Here is a 14699-nt window from a genome sequence, read left to right on the forward strand (position 1 = left end):
ATTAAGGGGCTGGATTCAATCTCTCAGTTGAATATTGAGTACTTAGTATTGATAAGCAAACATTTTACAGTGTTATTTCAGTACTCAACTGCTTCAAAACTTGTTGAATTTGGTACTTGGTGTATTTTTGATGTGAAAATGTTGCCCAGGACTCTTTGTTTGGTACTCAACACACTTCAATAGGAAAAGGAGGATGGCTAGGGAGAACACACAGGAAGTTGGTCATGCAAGGAAGGTCACTGCAAAAGGAAGAGGAGGACCATTGCAGAGGAAGTTGGCCATGTAAAGAAGGTTGCTAATATAGGAAAAGGGACAGACAGGAAGTCCTTCCTGGCCAAAACAAAGGGGTCTGTTTGGAAGTCACTGCTTTTAGTGTTTGTTGCGCCTCCCAGAACCAATTAATTGTATTTTCAATGTAAGTACCTACTATGCAAACAGTGCTACATGGTCAGTTGGAATCACAAATATTCACATGTGCATATCTTACACATGCCCAATTGCATTCACACAACATACTAAACTGCTAAATTGAGAACATTATGGGAGAAGAACCTCCTATTTTACCTGCAACTCCTTGTAAGTTTCTGGCTCCCAACTGCTGCTAATACCAAGGAAATAAGTTAAGTTTGACCTTGTTTCATCTCCACCCAGCACTTCTATTTTAAGGCTATTTTCTTGTTAACATTAGTAGTGGGCAACGAGTGATCTGTTGAAATTTCTAACAGAATGCTGATCAGATGGGAGGTGGGAAAAATGGGGAAAACTCCCAGAGGATCTGTGGGCCATCTATCAAGCACCATATGTACTCTCATTTGCTTCACACATTTTTTAATATAAATGTGAAAGTCACAGTGTAGTTCAGAAATCAATCTGCCAGTTTTAGTTGGCTGAAGAGCAATGAATTGGATTTAAGACTGGCCACAAATAAGGCAACCTCATCAGTTCTTTTTAATATTGACAATAAAATATCAGGAAGCATTACTGCAGAAAAAAAAAATAAAGAAGAATGTCTTGCTAAAATAAATATTTTGTAAATGCAGTCTTGTCTCACATTTTTAAGGATACAAACATGCAAACAGAAGCTAACCCAGTTGACTAAAACTTTAAAAATATTATTGGACTTTAAAAAAACTTTAAAAATATTGAACAAATTCCCTACTAGAGTATAAGATAACAGATGTTCTAATGCAGTAATTCCCCCCCCCCAATCTCTTACTCATTCATTCTTGTAATTTATATGCTGCTTAGTCAAAAATGTTCAGAACTGCTTACAAATTATAGAAAATAAAACAGAGGAAGTTTTAAAATAACTCAATCTATTTTCTAGCTATAACTTTACACTGAGACAAACACTTCTAGCAGCAAAAATGATCTTTTATAGGAAGGGGAGTCTGCCATGTCATAAATTCTTACACATTTTTAAAAGCATTTGGCTCTGGCAAATTTCCTGAATACCATCAGGTTGGTGCTAACCAGATCTCCAAAGAAAAAGGGCAAAACCCACAACAATTAGGACCCTTTTAATTAATAAAAGATGTTATTTCTTCTAAGTGTTACTCCTCTTTGCTGGTATGGACAAAATCAAACATACACTCCCATTAAATTACTATATTGAGCTTGTCAATATTTATGTCACATAGGAAATGGAAAACTAAGGCCCACAAGACAAAATGCTTTAACAACTTGACTGTGTATTTTATTCAAATGCTTCCAATAAAGGTCTTGTAACTACTGCTATTAAGTGAAAGAAACAGCAGTCAACTCAGAACAAACAAAACAGAAAATCCTGCTCCCTGTTACCTTCTCATTTTAGTACCCAGCATGAAAATGTCTACATAAAGAAGTTGTATTAGTGAACAAGATGCTTCTTATAGATTCTAAAGAACTGTAAAACAGAACTGAATTTTATTAATTTACAAAGCTATTGTACAACTCTCAATCAACATAAATTACTATCCCATTTTACAGACTCAAAATAAAATACAAAGTCCAGTGAAGTTAGTAGCAATACAAATGAATATGACCTCCATCCATATATCTGCTCTATTTATTATTATGTGAAACCTTTGATATATCTAAATATCCAAATCTTTATAAACATTTTAAATATTGCAACACAGAAGACAAGATTATATGGCTCCTGCAATTATTTCTAGTCAGTTTGCCAGCAGTTGCTATAAGAGGCACTTCTATTTTCTTCTTTGTAATGAAACAGCAATTGCATCTATAAATTTCATGGTCTCACTTTGTGTTACATCAGTGGGTTAGCATGTGTATTTGTGTACCCAGAAGCAAAGAATAAGCTGCATATACTCTGTTCTGGGTCATATGACCAGGAGGAAGGAGGGATGGTAATTATCACTCAACTCAATCTCATACGGATATGTGGGGGAATCATCTCTCCTCCATTCTCCCAGGCAATCTCAGGCCACCTTTTTCCAGCTTCTCAAATGGTACCAAATTTGGGTCTATTCCATTCAGTTTATTAAGCGTTAGCCTGCCAAGGGGCAGGCAGTCATGTGGAGTCCTGAGCTCTTCTGCAATTTCCCCCAATATTCTCGGGTGTTAGAAAGAAAAATGAACCTCTAAGGCAGGGGTGTCAAGCTCAAGGCCCAGGGGCTGGATCCGGCCTGTGGAGTACTTAGATCCGACCCACGGGGCCACCCTGGAAACAGTGAAGGACTGGCCTGTGGTGCTTCTTCCAGTGAAAACGGCCTTCCGAGCAATCCACTGCCAGTGAAAACACAACCCTGATGCGGTCCTCAATGAAATAGTTTTGACACCCCTGCTCTAAGGGACTATCACATCAATATACCCATATGGATATCTGTATATATTGATACGTACAAGCCACCAATGATCTGAAGTTGAAATAGTCTTATGGTATGGAATTCTAAACTGCAACATAATAAAGTAATTTTGTCAGCATTCTAGTGTTTGACTTACTAGATTTTTCTTCACATTCTTTGAAGCTTGAAAAAGCCATAGAAATAAGGAGTTTCTTTTTCTCCATGTTTCCCATTATCGTTCTTAAGACATTAGACTGCTTTTGGTGTTTTGGTTCACAATGAAAACATGCTCCTGAAGCATCAAGTTATGATAAGAAGAAGAGGTCTTAAAGTCTGCCATCTAGTTCCCGTGAAAAACATATTATAAGCATTACCCTCATCAAAATAGAAAAATAAGGAAATGTCTTCCCCTTTAATCATAAGTACAATTTCAGTAATGTATCACCATTTCTGTACCAACCCCCCCCCAATCTTCTCCCATAACTCATATCTTATCTACAAGTTCTTGCCATTCAGTCCATTAAGAGTTATGAGAAATATCACATTACCCTTGATCAAATAAACCAACTTTATATTCCTTTCTTTAACAAGCTTGATCTTTGACCCCCATAGTGTCTCAGAATGTGATTCTTTTTCATTTCTCTTTGTCACCTCGCAGAAGCTTCTTCGAAACTTTAACGAGTCCCATTTGTAAATTCAAATTAATATTCTCAAGTCATTCTTCTGGTTTTTTATTTGTATACCCCTTTTAATTTTTAAGACATCAGCTGATTTCATTTGTAAATCCAGTGTAACATCTTTTTCTCATCATTTTTGTAACCTATTATTGTTAAATCCACATTCAAATCAGGCTTAGTCTTAATCTTGTCCAGAACCTGTAACCTCTTTTATAATGGACAATCATAACTCTTAAGTTCACCAATACTGAATTATTCCAAAGTTAGAGTATTTTGTTCCATTCTATATTTTCTCCTTTAATTATAATCTTTATAATCTCTTCTTCCCTATTCTCTCTATTATCCAACTTTCAGAGTACCATCTTATCATTTTCTTTTTCTAATCAACATTTTCCCACAGGATGATTTCTTAATTTCCAAATCTTCATATATTTTTAAATAGAATTCTAAGCAACCCACAAGAAGGAACCTGTAATCCATTTTAAAAATTATTTCAAATTCATCTAGTTCCTTAGTTCATTGATAACTTTCCAAAATCAACATTCAGATTTTTGCCATTTATTCAAAAATAATAATTTTTAAGTCCTTAAATTTAAATAAAACTTATTTTGCCAAGGATTGTAGGAAACTCACATGGTGTGATGAATTTTGCAATTCTGAAGGTTCTTAATATCTGAAAAGCCATTACCAACAAGTGATTAAGACAGTATGGAAAACCTGTGTCCTTTTGGGCAAAGATAACAATCCCTCAGTTCCTAAAGCCCTAAACTTGCCAAAATAGCTGTTTACAATCTCCTCATAGGGAAACTACTGTATGGGGCATGTGTGGGCAATCCCAAGTCTTCTCATGACAAGAATACTGAGAAACGGATCCATTTGCTTATTCTGCCACGATCATCAGTGCTACTTTCAGCAGAGCTGACTTAAGTTCATCAATGCTCTCCCCAAAGTCAGAAAGAATGGCATCAATGAGAAGTCTTGAGATCATGCCAATATGTTGAAAGAAACTTCCTGAGATAGGAAATACTTGCTTTTCTTGCTCTTGATAATGAGTAATTTTGTAAAGTTATATTCAGTCTAATGTTTCTATTTGTTGACTAAGGTAAAGGTTCCCCTTGCACATACATGCTAGTCGTTTCCAGCTCTAGGGGGTGGTGCTCATCTCCGTTACAAAGCCGAAGAGCCAGTGCTGTCCGAAGACGTCTCCATGGTCATGTGACTGGCATGACTAAATGCCGAAGGCGCATGGAACGCTGTTACCTTCTCACCAAGTGGTCCCTTTTTTTCTACTTGAATTTTTACATGCTTTCGAATTGCTAGATTGGCAGAAGCTGGGACAAGTAATGGGAGCTCACTCCGTTATATGGTGCTAGGGATTTGAACTGCCAAACTGGTGATCTTTCTGATTGACAAACTCAGCGTCTTAGCCACTGAGCCACCGCAACCCTATATTTGTTCACTGCTTGACACTGCTAAGTACTGCAACTCTCAGAAGTAAAAAAACAAGACTGAATTTACAGGAGGCGAGACTGAAGTCACAAAAATATATTTTATATTCTGTATTGGGATGAGAATAGTAGAGTAGGATAGTTAGCAATTCATAAAAAACAGAATTAATGTATAGAAAAGGGTAAGTTAACAGGCAATAACCATCAGTAAGATGAAACAGAGAGAGATATGAAATTTCTCAGAATAATCAGATCATGGTCTGATTTTTATGATTACACAAGGAAATTTAATACTATTATTTTTCATAGGGATGTCCTTAAATCTATTTATATATAACAACTATGTTAAAAGTTTGTCTTAAAAGCCCAAATTCTTTCCTCCTTTAGGCTTTGGAAAAAAAATAAATCACAAAATAAAACATTTTGACAAAAAGATGAATTTGGTAACATGTTCCTCTCAAGGAATAAAGGAACTACTATGAAAATACATAGACAGACACTCCTCCATCCCATCCTACCACACAAAAGCACCCATACAGAGATATAAATTATTGTCCTTATAGTTTGGCCATATCTTACCCACTCACATATAGCCCCTTAAACATTATATAGTGTATAGTGTGCAACAACACAGCATTGTCATATGATGTATCACAACATTTTCCTCCTTCGCTAAACTTGGGGGTGAGTATGGCCAGCACATGATGCATCTGGCTTGCGGGGCCGCGAGTTTGACACCTTTGGTGTAGGGCAATTCTCCACAGATTTACTCTGGAGTAAGCCCAGATAAATACAGTGCAATTTGCTTAGTAATAAACAGGGTTTTTAAAATGCTTTAAATCTCATTTAAAAGAAAAGGCAGAATAAATTCTGCCCAGAATTGCAAACTGCTGTGCTGATGAACCACCAGAGGGAGCACTTTTTGTAGAAATACAGTTGTTGCTCCTAGGAAGTAGTTAATTTTGTGCTGACTTGCAAAATATATTCCCATACTTCGTAAATGGGCAGGAACCATAATTAAAGAAGATATCCCATTATCTTCTGGTATTTTTCCAAACATGTTATCTTTAATAATGAACTAGGTCTAGATTAGCCCAGGTTGTTTTCCAAACAAAGCTGACAAAATGCTGTAATACATGTAAAACAACCCACAATCACAACTATAACAATAGAGTGGAGCTGGAAGAGACCTTGGAGGTCTTCTAGTCCAGCCTCCTGCTCAAGCAGGAGACCTATACCATTTCAGACAAGTGACTGTCTAGTCTCTTCTTAAAATCATCCAGTGATGGAGTGCCCACAATTTTGGAAGGCAAACTGTTCCACTGATTAATTGATCTCACTGTTAGAAAGTCTCCTTAATTCCAGGTTGCTTCTCTCTTTGATTGGTTTCCATCCATTGTTGATTGCCCTGCCCTTTGGTGCTTTGGAGAATAATTTGACCCCTTCTTCTTTGTGGCAGCCCGTCAAATACTGGAATACAGCTATCCTGTCACTCCTAGTTCTTCTTCTCTTTAGACTAGCCAGACTGAAACCTGCAGCTGTTCTTCTTATGGTTTAGTCTCCAGGCCTTTGATCATCTTAGCTGCTCTTCTCTGAAATTTTTCCAAAGTCTCAACATCTTTTTTGTAGTATGGTGATCAAAATTAGTTGCAGTATTCCAGATGTGGTTTTACTAGGGTATTGTAAAGCGGCACTAATACTTCATGATCACTAATGATCTTGATTCTATGCCTCTTGTTTATATAACCCAGGATTGTATTAGCTTTTTTGGCTACTGATTCACTTCAACTGTAAAAATTTAGTTTTAAAATACATACATTGAAGTCTTATTTGTAGCATGCAATTTCTAAAAATGTTCTCAAAAGTTCACTGTTTCTTAAAGCAAAATGTTGGCAGAATAACTAATTACTGCTGAGTATGCAGCATTGTTCTGGTTGAGAATATAAATCTTTTTTATATTCCTATGTTTTAACATAGTCAGGAACAGGCAAGGTACATATGAGGACCATATGTATCCCTAAAAAATTTGGGGAGGGGAAGGCAACCCACAGAGCTTCCCATTGCAACAAATTAAGAGCAGCATCTTTTCAGTGAAAGAAGGAAAAAGCTGGTATTTTCTTTGCAGGAGACAGTTTTCAAAGGTTTAACTCATATATGGACTTTCCTCCCCCGTTTTCTGGGGTACTGCTTTTCAATACAGGTAGTCCACAGGCTATGATGGCAATTGGGAATTTCTGTTGCTAAGTGATGTGGTCTTAAAGCATGTCATGTATGCTTAGCACCAGCCATCCCGGCAGTTCCGACAGCTACTGTAATTCTACCCCATGTAAGTCATTAAGCAAAGAGCTCACATGATTGTGACATGGGAAAAGTTGGAAGATCTAGGCAAACGGGCCAGCTAGGAGAACTATGGGGTGGTGGGCAAGTGCTGCAAGTGGGCAATATGAACTACAGGCAGGAGGGTGCCATACATGGGTAGATGCTGTGGTCCAGCACTATGAAGTGCAGGCAGGTGGGTAAAAAATGTGGCAGGAGTAACTTACGACTTCCTGTTGGCTTTCAATTTGTGGGAAGCTGGCAGGAAAGTTCACAAATGATGATCATTTGATGCTGCAACTGTCATAAATGCAACCTGGTTGCCAAGTGCGTGAATAGCGATCATTGAACAGTGGTGAACAAGTGGTCATAACCCAAGGACTACCTGTAAAAGCAATTTCCTAGAACTTAGGTCAGGGTATACTCAAAGAATAAGCTGATGTTATCTTCAGATACCTAGAAAAATTAGGAAGTAAAGAAAAATGTATATTTTTAATGCAACAGAAATCTGAGTCTCAGCTGCATTAATATTATTAACATTGCTCAGCTTACTTTTTAAATAAGTCCCCTCATCCAAAATTTGCTCAGATATAAATAAAATGATAAAAAGGAGTAAGACTCTCTAATAGAAAAACATAATTTTTCGTAATGGATTTATCATCCCATTTATTTCCATGTTTCTACCCAACTTGAGGGTGACAGGGTGGCTCAGCAGTTAAGATGCTGGGCTTGTTGGCTGGAAAGCCAACAGCCCATGTTTGAGACCCATGCACCCTGAAACGGGGTGAGCTCCTGTCCTTGCTCCAGCTCCTGCCAACCTAGCAGTTCGAAAGTATGCAAATGCGAGCAGATAAATAGGTATCGCTTCGGTGGGAAGCTAATGTCATGCTGGCCACAGGACCATGGAAATATCTTCAGATAGCACTGGCTCAATGGCCTTGAAATGAAGATGAGTACCATCCCTATCATCATCAATGACTAGTGGAGTAAAATCTGCAGGGACTCCTTTACTTACCTTTTATGAAACTACTCAAAACATTCCAGATATTTCTACCCAAAGACTTCAGAAGCCTATACTCTCTGAATAGATACAATATATAGCTGCCTTCTAAGTGAAGACTCCCAGCTTTAGAAAGATCTCCTAAGTGAGACATAGCTAGTTCTTATCTTTGATAATTTCCTGTGCTAAGCAAAGAAACATTTATTTTACTTGTTTATTTAAACTGTGTTAAGAAAATGGAAGACCATGGGTTATACTTCTGCCTTTTCCTTGAAAGTCAGCTGGGTGACTCTCTCAGCCCAACTCTCATTCACAGGGTTACTATTGTGGGAGGGAAATAAGAGGAGGGAGGAACATTAGATATGTTTGCTACCTTATTTATAAAAATAATAAAGGCAGGAAATAAATAAATAAATAAAGCCTGTTTTTAACATGCTGTATGGTTTTGCCATCTTTTTTTTTTTTACTTTAAATTTGTAACACTTTTGCTATAGGAATTCTTAGAGGACATTGATTTGAAGGGTTAGGGTAAAACAAACTGGGAATTTGTAAACCTTAAACCAAGTTAGCAATTGGTTATTCTGAGATTTCCATTCTGAGTGGAATTGTATATGTAGTTTAGCAATCATGCCGGACAGCCATTCAGTTATATCAGTACTCAAAAGTAGCTCTGTGACCAATCCTTGCAGCCAAACCAATCCTTTTGCAGGTCTGTAAAGGGAAGCTGAAATAAGATCATAAGAACCCAAGTTTTTGTTTCACATCTGAATTTCTGGTCTTAATTGTGGTCACAAAAATATAATGATAGGAAGAAGGTGGAGCCTCCTTGCTGACGGACCGTAGATCGCGACTCTCTGCGGCTATGGTCCGTGCTCTTTCGTTGGAGAGCCTCAATTATTACGATTAGGGGCTGAAGCTGCCTTGGAGGGGCAGCGGAGTAAGGGGAAGCCACAAGCCAGGTTGAGGGGAGCCACATCTCCCAGCCTGGGCTTGGTCTTTTTCCCCCCAAAGATGACTGCAGCGGTGGTTTAAAATGGCCACCCTGAAGAGGAGGACTCAGCTGGATTAAGATTTGTGCAGGAAGGAAGAAAGAGGTGGATAACATCTGAACTGGGACACAAAACAAAAGTACCCCAGGATTAAGGTAACATGGAATTTTTAAGAAAAGAAAAGCGAGCAGCGAAATTACAAAGGGACAGGGGAAAAAAAAGAAAATATTTTTGACAGCTAAGTGGGAAAGGAAGAAGCTGGAACTAAAGATTTAACTAAATTGGACTAAAATATTTTGGGAATAAACAGGCATAAAATAAAGCTGGACTTAAGATTGTCAAAAAATAATAATAATAAAGTTTACAAATTGGAGACTGGACTGTGCTGGAATATTGAGGTTCGAAACACCCTAAATAAAAAAAAAGGGGGGGGGGAAGGTGAAGACTTTGTATAATGGAGAATACCACCTTTTGACAAAAAACTTGAACTCAAACAAAAGGATTGATGTTTTTGGTATAGACCCTCAGCTGGAATAACTAAGAAATTTAAAGATGGGGAGGAGAAGCAGTAAGAAACAGGCGCATGAAATAAAGAAATACGGAAATAGTAAAATGTTGAAAAGAAATTGTTTTTTCAGAGATAATGGTTGATGAATTAAAAAGGGGATTCTGCAGGGTGACAAGGGGTAATAAGAATATTTCTGCAATTAAAAATATTTAGAAAATAGGGTAATATAGATACTGATAACTCTTATTAAAAATCAAGGGGGGAAAATATGCTGCGGAATCCAAATGAAAAGATGTAATGATTATTATTGTAACTTCTTAAAAATAATGGTTTATTGGAAATCAAGATGAGGGAATAAAGGTATATTTTAATCATTGAGGTGTCACACTCAAAACAGTGAAAGGGGGGAAACCTATACTTGTTTTTTTTTTTAAGTGTTAAAATTTGTATTAATCTAGAATTTATAAAAAGAATGTGTAATGGAAAGGTAATATGACAGACTAAAGAACCAACTAAATTAATAAGTTAATATAGACTATTAAAAGCAAGGAGACATTGATAACTTTACTATTATTATTATTATTCAAACACATATTGTTTATCTTTATTTTTAAAATAAATATTAAAGGATTATATTTGAAATAACTGAAATGAAACAAAAAGATGTTTCGATTGAGATTAATGAAAGAGGCCAGAATTAATGTGTTCGTTTCTCTCTTTACTGAAAATTTGGAATGGAAAAGGTAATAATAGAATTAAGTATGCATATATGAATGTATAATTGCTGTCATATCTGTATGTAAAGGTGATGACCCGGAAATATGTTGCCCACTAAAAAGAGATTTTTGTTTTTAATGTGAAAAACTGAATAAAATTTGTTAAAAAAAATGATATATGGTTTCTGACAAGGTCAGATAAAAGACAGCTTAGCTTGCAGTAGGAATGTGAGTGGAGAAAGTCTCAGAAGAGACTCACTCTGGTTTTCTGAGCTGTAAAGGGGACAAGGTGAGAGAACTACTTTCAGACTTGCAAGATTGTGTTAAGTGTAGCCTTACAATGAAGCAGAATTAGCTTATTGGGTCATGTTTCCTGTATGGTCTACTTGTAAGGTTGACACTAAATGAAGACTATCTGAATCTGCAACAGATGCAACTGGTAGAAAAAGCAACTTTTGCTCCAAATTATAAACATTAAATTAAACAATATTTCTAGTTGTAATTTATTTCTAAAGAAATTTCATCGCTTTTCTTGAGAAATGCATATACTCTGTAATTGGATGTTAACTCCTATTACAAAGTAAAGAGAAGCCAATTATTTATAGGTATGGAAATTGTGATTTCTAGCCATGAACTTGAATGCAATTTGTTAACAAGATTAAGTGTACCTCTGATCAATATATAAAACGAATGTGAATGATAAAACATAGCACAACCAACCAACAACGTGCAGCCTATGTCTCCACCTTTTGAAAAATGTTAAACCAAGATATGCTTTTTTAAATGAATTGCTGGTTGCTGCCTCCACTTCAAGCATATGGTGGAAGTAATGCCCCCCATCCCCCCCAATAGGCACAGGCAATTGTTTTCCACCACTCCTACCCATATAGATCAGGGGCCTCCAACCTTGGCAACTTTAAGACTTATGGACTTCAACTCCCAGAATTCCTCAGCCAGCTTAGCTGGCTGGAGAATTCTGGAAGTTGAAGTCCACAAGTCTTAAAGTTGCCAAGTTTAGAGACTTTTGATATAGATCAATGGTGGGATTCAATTTTTTTTTTTACTACCGGTTCTGTGGGCGTGGCTTGATGGGCGTGGCAGGGGAAGGATACTGTAAAATCTCCAGTCAGAGGTGCCGGTTCTCCGAACTACTCAAAATTTCTGCTACCAGTTTTCCAGAAATGGTCAGAACCTGCTGAATACCACCTCTGATGTAGATGTTGAAGCAGTTGTATGGAAAGAAACTGATTAATTTCAGGACAATCCTGTAGATTATGCAACAGCTCTCTCTGTACTGCTCATTTGCTCTTCATGCAACTGCCCAGCATGTGCAACATTTTCCATGATCCTTTCTCTGAGTAAAGAACACGGTCATTCCCCCCAGCCTATGATTTGGTGATTTTAAAGATATGGGAGATATCAGATCTCCTAATCAGGCTGCAGTAAATTCACCTAGTAATTCTCTGCACTTACAGTATGATGTGAACAAAACAATGATGAAACAATTTTGCCTGATGATAACAAAGAGGAGCACTGAGATATGATAGACTGGTCAACACTCAAAGTTGTTCTTAAACTGCATCTCCTTTTGCCTGGACGATATAACCCAGAAAAACAGACATGACCAATGAACAGCATGGGTCTCGAGACTGAGCTGCTAGTGATGGTAGTCAGTGCAGACAGCCTCAGGCAAAGAATTAATTCCAGCAAGGCTATAAGTAAAAAGTTTGAAATTGCGCTAATCCATTACCATAATAAGGGGCAGGTATGTACTGTCTTCCCACCTAAAACATAGAAACTTCAAACCTTCTGTACCACACTGATAGGAAAAAGGCTATAAGAATGTGTCACAAGCATTTCAATGATTATGTAGTCACTGAAATTCTTACATAAATACATCATTTGCTTGTTTTTGCTCATTTATTTATCAGAGTCCTGCATCCCTGAAAGTCTGCCTGCATATGTTTCCAGTTCTAATATTTGCCATTCAGATTCCTTTAATGAAATCTGTTTTGTTATCATATATATTAACAAGGCTCTGGAAGTAGATATTAAGTCTGGGAATATTATCAAACAGCTATTTTCAAAGGCACTAAGGAGCAGACAAAGAAAACAGGATTATCTGTGAAGCAAATTTCACTAGACTTTATACCTATGTCCAAACTGTCATCCACCACAACAAACTCTAAAGGACTACCAGTTTCTAGTTTACTTTATTTTTGAACTGTTTACATTTTGGTTGTCTCTGGAACAAGAGGAATAATGCCTCTCTGCATTGTATCTATCATTATAAGTTTTAGTAACTTGCCTTCATTTGTTTTGATTTCCTTATTCCTTCCAGAGTCCTTTTCCCTTTTGTATTGTTGAAGGCATAGTCTCATTTTTATTCATAAGCAGATCTGGAAGACTTTCTAGGGTATGAATGCTTTAAATAAAAAATTAAATAAATTAGTCACCTAAACAATGTAACATACTCTTCCATCCTGTGCTTACCAGGGAGCCTTCAAGGAGCACCAATTGAACAGCTCCAGCAACAGTAATATTTAAAGCCTAATATATGGACAGTTATAATACATTCTTTCCAATTCCATTCTAGCTTTTATCAATCATGTAGTCTTTGAAAAAAGTTCCTATTTATTATAAACAAATCATTTCTCAAATCTGTTCCTTTCATGTCTTGTATTGTTTTTGTATTGCATGCATGAGGTTGCTGGGCAAGAAATGTATTATTTTTCAATATTTATACAATTCCTAGAAACTTACAATAGTAAATTAATGTTATTGCTACTGTATCTAAAACAATTGGGACTATACAACAATTATTACAAATTGTAATAGTTGTTGGCTACAGCTTGAACTCAAAATTACTAAAACTTAAATTAATAGCTACACTAGGGGAAAAGTGGTAGAATAATCAAATATTTATCTTCTATTATGTTCTAATACATTATTTGCTGAACCACTTCTTCTCAGTACTATCAAGGTATTTTTCTCAGCTATTCCAGTACAGCTTAAATGAGTCCTATACATATTTATTTAAAATAAGCCTGCTGAAAACAATGAAATTTACTATTTAGTAAATATGAATAGGATTGGATTCCACGCAACTTTTTTAAAAATAAGCTGTTAACAGAATATACATTGAAAACTAATGAAGGATTTAAATGTGTCTTTAATTAAAAAAAAGTTTGTAAACAGACCAATACTCCTGAAAATTCAAGTTGGGTAATTATTTCTGATATTATATATTTCTCTCTCTCTCTCTTTCTCCTTCCCTCACAACCACACACACACACACACACACACACACACACACACTCTTCCTTGAAAGTATACAGGCTCATACTTGCCTCTGAAACAACTCTATGAGGAACTGGAAGTTTCACAATGTAGGATTTTAAACTTTGGTTTCTCCAAAGCCAGGTACCAGATTTGATTGCATTAATTAAGCTTAATAATCTTAAAACATTTCTAGGAAATGTGAGTTTAAATGATTCATAAACAGAACATGCCAAACATTCTTGAAATAGATGAGAAAGAAAACAGGTTTAAAAATCAAATGGATATAAATTTAAATGCAAGTTTATGATGATATAAATACAGCTAACCTTTACCATAACACACAATTAAAGAAGCAAATATTTTTCAGAAACTATGTTAACTTACCATACAAGTTTATATGATACTGGAAATCGAATTGACATTCTTTCTTGGGCCACTGGAATACTCAACATCTTACACACCAATACATAAACACATACATCGAAATGCACACAAAGAACAAATATTCACTTCTGTTTTGGATTAGATTCTCAATACAAGAACCTAATTGTATATGCGGAAGTGTTAGGAACTACTCAACATTTCTATCATCTATATATGTCTCTTGTCCTCCTGCTGGACATTTCATTATCTATACCAGTATGTCTACCTGACTGGCAACATTAACTTCCGTGGGGCAGAGAGATCTTTCACTCTGACTTTACTGCACTCTGTGTTCCTGGCCATTCACCAAATTTCCTGCTAAGCCACAGATCCTTTTTTCTAAATAAGAAGAGAAAAACCAGGTTTTGTAAAAAAAAAAAAAAAAATCATAATAGCCATAACAGTACAAAGTATGAGTCAGAAAACTAGAGCAAGGCAAGAACTGCAGTTTCAATGACAGTGTCCTATGTGGAAAAAGAGAAAAGTGATAGAGCTAATTTTTCTTTTCAGTTGAATTAGCAGATAACATTGTTCTTAGAAGTGTACCCATT

At 36.3% G+C, this 14699-nt stretch overlaps 1 protein-coding gene across 5 annotated transcripts in view; it reads right to left on the reverse strand.

The window, feature by feature from the left end:
• The window catches only part of STOX2 (storkhead box 2), a 177944-nt gene that overhangs the window by 23678 nt on the left and 139567 nt on the right, over positions 1-14699 (reverse strand). The window contains exon 1 of one of the 5 annotated variants that reach the window (XM_087936343.1): positions 14115-14420. The exons of the other annotated variants lie outside the window; for them this stretch is intronic. The gene's annotated coding sequence lies outside the window, so the exon portion shown is untranslated. Of the gene's footprint in view, positions 1-14114; positions 14421-14699 lie in introns of those variants that run through there. 5 annotated transcript variants of the gene reach the window in all.

Source organism: Pseudonaja textilis, chromosome 6, assembly GCF_049901715.1.
Source record: "Pseudonaja textilis isolate UNSWEBS1 chromosome 6, rPseTex1.2, whole genome shotgun sequence".
Classification (NCBI taxonomy): Eukaryota; Metazoa; Chordata; class Lepidosauria; order Squamata; family Elapidae; genus Pseudonaja; species Pseudonaja textilis.